Genomic DNA, 5,369 nt, shown 5'->3' on the forward strand with positions numbered 1-5,369 from the left:
AGTAACAATTCTGTGTCTGTCCCTGAGTAACAATTCTGTCTCCCTCAGTAACAATTCTGTGTCCCTCAGTAACAATTCTGTGTCTGTCCCTGAGTAACAATTCTGTGTTTGTCCCTGAGTAACAATTCTGTGTCTGTCCCTGAGTAACAATTCTGTGTCTGTCCCTGAGTAACAATTCTGTGTCCCTCAGTAACAATTCTGTGTCCCTGAGTAACAAATCTGTGTCCCTCAGTAACAATTCTGTGTCTGTCCCTGAGTAACAATTCTGTTTCTGTCCCTGAGTAACAATTCTGTGTCCCTCAGTAACAATTCTGTGCCCCTCAGTAACAATTCTGTGTCCCTCAGTAACAATTCTGTGTCTGTCCCTGAGTAACAATTCTGTGTCTGTCCCTGAGTAACAATTCTGTGTCTGTCCCTGAGTAACAATTCTGTGTCTGTCCCTGAGTAACAATTCTGTGTCCCTCAGTAACAATTCTGTGTCCCTCAGTAACAATTCTGTGTCTGTCCCTGAGTAACAATTCTGTGTCTGTCCCTGAGTAACAATTCTGTGTCCCTCAGTAACAATTCTGTGTCCCTCAGTAACAATTCTGTGTCTGTCCCTGAGTAACAATTCTGTGTCCCTCAGTAACAATTCTGTGTCCCTCAGTAACAATTCTGTGTCTGTCCCTGAGTAACAATTCTGTGTCTGTCCCTGAGTAACAATTCTGTGTCCCTCAGTAACAATTCTGTGTCCCTCAGTAACAATTCTGTGTCCCTGAGTAACAATTCTGTGTCTGTCCCTGAGTAACAATTCTGTGTCTGTCCCTGAGTAACAATTCTGTGTCTGTCCCTGAGTAACAATTCTGTGTCTGTCCCTGAGTAACAATTCTGTCTCCCTCAGTAACAATTCTGTGTCCCTCAGTAACAATTCTGTGTCTGTCCCTGAGTAACAATTCTGTGTCTGTCCCTGAGTAACAATTCTGTGTCTGTCCCTGAGTATCAATTCTGTGTCCCTCAGTAACAATTCTGTGTCCCTCAGTAACAATTCTGTGTCCCTCAGTAACAATTCTGTGTCCCTGAGTAACAATTCTGTGTCTGTCCCTGAGTAACAATTCTGTGTCTGTCCCTGAGTAACAATTCTGTGTCTGTCCCTGAGTAACAATTCTGTCTCCCTCAGTAACAATTCTGTGTCCCTCAGTAACAATTCTGTGTCTGTCCCTGAGTAACAATTCTGTGTTTGTCCCTGAGTAACAATTCTGTGTCTGTCCCTGAGTAACAATTCTGTGTCTGTCCCTGAGTAACAATTCTGTGTCCCTCAGTAACAATTCTGTGTCCCTGAGTAACAAATCTGTGTCCCTCAGTAACAATTCTGTGTCTGTCCCTGAGTAACAATTCTGTGTCTGTCCCTGAGTAACAATTCTGTGTCCCTCAGTAACAATTTTGTGCCCCTCAGTAACAATTCTGTGTCCCTCAGTAACAATTCTGTGTCTGTCCCTGAGTAACAATTCTGTGTCTGTCCCTGAGTAACAATTCTGTGTCTGTCCCTGAGTAACAATTCTGTGTCTGTCCCTGAGTAACAATTCTGTGTCCCTCAGTAACAATTCTGTGTCCCTCAGTAACAATTCTGTGTCTGTCCCTGAGTAACAATTCTGTGTCTGTCCCTGAGTAACAATTCTGTGTCCCTCAGTAACAATTCTGTGTCCCTCAGTAACAATTCTGTGTCTGTCCCTGAGTAACAATTCTGTGTCCCTCAGTAACAATTCTGTGTCCCTCAGTAACAATTCTGTGTCTGTCCCTGAGTAACAATTCTGTGTCTGTCCCTGAGTAACAATTCTGTGTCCCTCAGTAACAATTCTGTGTCCCTCAGTAACAATTCTGTGTCCCTGAGTAACAATTCTGTGTCTGTCCCTGAGTAACAATTCTGTGTCTGTCCCTGAGTAACAATTCAGTGTCTGTCCCTGAGTAACAATTCTGTGTCTGTCCCTGAGTAACAATTCTGTCTCCCTCAGTAACAATTCTGTGTCCCTCAGTAACAATTCTGTGTCTGTCCCTGAGTAACAATTCTGTGTCTGTCCCTGAGTAACAATTCTGTGTCTGTCCCTGAGTATCAATTCTGTGTCCCTCAGTAACAATTCTGTGTCCCTCAGTAACAATTCTGTGTCCCTCAGTAACAATTCTGTGTCTGTCCCTGAGTAACAATTCTGTGTCCCTCAGTAACAATTCTGTGTCCCTCAGTAACAATTCTGTGTCTGTCCCTCAGTAACAATTCTGTGTCTGTCCCTGAGTAACAATTCTGTGTCTGTCCCTGAGTAACAATTCTGTGTCCCTTCCCTCAGTAACAATTCTGTGTCCCTCAGTAACAATTCTGTGTCCCTCAGTAACAATTCTGTGTCTGTCCCTGAGTAACAATTCTGTGTCCCTCAGTAACAATTCTGTGTCTCTCAGTAACAACTCTGTGTCCCTCAGTAACAATTCTGTCTCTGTCCCTGAGTAACAATTCTGTGTCTGTCCCTGAGTAACAATTCTGTGTCTGTCCCTGAGTAACAATTCTGTGTCTGTCCCTGAGTAACAATTCTGTGTCTGTCCCTGAGTAACAATTCTGTGTCTGTCCCTGAGTAACAATTCTGTGTCCCTCAGTAACAATTCTGTGTCCCTCAGTAACAATTCTGTGTCTGTCCCTGAGTAACAATTCTGTGTCCCTAAGTAACGTTTCTGTGTCCCTAAGTAACGATTCTGTGGCCCTAAGTAACGTTTCTGTGGCCCTAAGTAACGTTTCTGTGGCCCTAAGTAACGATTCTGTGGCCCTAAGTAACGTTTCTGTGGCCCTAAGTAACGTTTCTGTGTCCCTAACTCTCTCCCTCAATACAGCGAGGTCTGCCTCTCTTGAATGACTGGAGGCAAATGGAGAATTCTAAAATGGCCGCAATTTATAGCTCGACCATTACACAGTGCTGGCTGGCTGGCTGCTGATTGGCTAATGCGATCACATGTCATGAATGAATGCATTATGGGTCAGCGCGCCTTGTCTGCGCGCCTTCCCAGAGATCCCCGCTCCGTCGCCGCACATGTCGCCGCCATTTTTGGAAAAATTTTGATTCGCGCATCCGAAGTCTGCTAATTTTCGGATTCGTCGCGAATCGAAATTTTCCTAATATTCGAAACGAATTCCACTTCGCCAAGTTCGATTCGCTCATCTCTAATAAGGATAAGAGGCTTACCAGAATTTGCTCAAGGAGAAGATCCGAGGGGAACAATAGTGAAAGTGTTGAATAGTATAATGGATAGATCTACAACAGAGTCAATTAAAATGGTTGTATATAGAATTGGAAGAACTCAACAAGAAGGTAGATCGATAGATGTAATTGTTCAGTTTCATAATTATCAAGAAAAAGATGAGCTTTGGAAAAAGATAAAAGGAAGAGCAATAATTAAATATGGAGAAATAAATTTACAGATTTTGCTGATTTGGCGGTGGAAACATTAATGAGAAGGAAATTGTTGAAACAACTATTGGAACAGATGAAAAAGCAGAATGTTCGATATAGCTGGGGATTCCCAGCATGTTTAATTGGGTGGGAAAACGGTCCATCGGCAAGACTGAGGTTCCCTGAAGACTTGAGAGACTTTTGTGAGAGACTTGATTTGCAAAACATAGCTATTCCTGGGTGGGAAGAAGAGGAAGGGGAGATGAGAGTTATGTATAAAGGGAGGGGATAGATAGCTTTAAGGAGGAATAGAGAATGAAAAAATGGGGTGGGGGATGTGGTGGGGAGGAGGGGAGGAGGAGAGGGAAGAAAGAAAGGAATTTTTAAAGTGAGGAGAGGAATAGGAGATATTTTTTTTTCTTTTCTCCTCTCTCTATCTCAGTTGGCTCTCCCTTTTTCCCCGTATCCTCCACCAGTCCAGTCTAGTGTCTTTTTTTTGTCTCAGATACTGAAATGTGGAGGAACATGGAGGAGGTGTTATGGAAATGGAGAGATGTTTATCGTCAGAACTCCACCTTAAGGTTGAATCAATGGTGGGGTTAGGACCACAAATGATTTGTAGGCAAACTACAAGCCTAAAGGGGGAGGGGGAGGGTAAGAAGGGGGGGGGAGGTGGGAGTAACACTCAGCATAAAGGTAGGAGATAAGATAATCTGGGAGAAACCTAGGAAAAGAATGGAAGAATATAATAGCAATGGAGGAGAGGAGGTTAGTTTTATGACCTAATGTCAAGGGGTTAAATAGCCCAGAGAAAAGATTCAAGATATTTAGGGAAATACAAAAAAGATTAATTGAGGTAGTGTTTATACAGGAAACCTATTTAATGCAGGAAACAAACATGAAATTATATTCTAAGCACTACCCAATATGGTTTTATGCAGACTCCCCAACCAAACACGCTAAAGGTGTAGCAATAGGGTTTGCGAAACATATAGGGTTTAAAGTAGAGGAAAAAATGGAGGACCCGGAGGGGAGATTCTTATTCTTAAAGGGGAAATTACAGGAAGTGGAATGTCCACTGGCAAATATATACTGTCCTAATAAAAAATCTGAGGTCTATTTAAAAAACATATTGAGGAAGCTATTAGATTTTAAAAAAGGCAAATTAATTGTGGCAGGGGATTTTAATTGTTGCATAGATCCTCTGATGGATACGACGTCATCTGTGCTGACAGACGGTAATAAACACCTGAAAGTATTAGGGAAAATGATACAACAATGTCAGTTGGTGGACAGTTGGAGAATTAAAAATCTGAAAGATAGAGACTATACATTTTACTCTCATGCGCACGAGATGTATTCAAGACTGGATTATATAATGCTAGATCACAGACTTATAGAGTCTCTAGTGATAGCAAAGATAGAAGTTATAACATTATCAGATCATGCACCTGTCACAATGAGATTGATATGGGGAAGAGAACAAAAAAAATAAACACGTGGAGATTAAATGAAACACTTCTTCAGGATCAGGAGACGGAACAAAGGATTAAAAAAGAAATAGAGCAATAATGTCAAAGAAATGAGACTGAAGAGGTGTCTGTGGCAACAGTGTGGGAAGCCCATAAGGCCTACATTAGAGGAATCTTAATAGCAATTGGGGTGAAAAAAAAAAGAAAGGAAAGAAAAAATAAACACACTCCTTAGAGAATTATTTGAATTAGAACAGATACATAAAAAGAAAATAACAAAAGAGATAAAGCAGAGTGTAATAGAAAAATGGGAAAAATTAAATAATTTAATGGAGGAAGAAAAGAGATAGACCAGGAAAATATTTAATGAGAGCTCAAAGAAAAAAGAAAGGTAGGAACTATATAGAAAAAATAAGAGATAATGTTGGAGAACTAAGGCATTCTACTAAGAGCATTGCAAAAGTATTCGAAGATTATTATTAGAGATGAGCTA

The sequence above is a fragment of the Staurois parvus genome, unplaced genomic scaffold (genome assembly GCF_062004578.1).
Source record: "Staurois parvus isolate SC_StPar_1 unplaced genomic scaffold, SC_StPar_1.0 ptg000402l, whole genome shotgun sequence".
Taxonomy (NCBI): Eukaryota; Metazoa; Chordata; class Amphibia; order Anura; family Ranidae; genus Staurois; species Staurois parvus.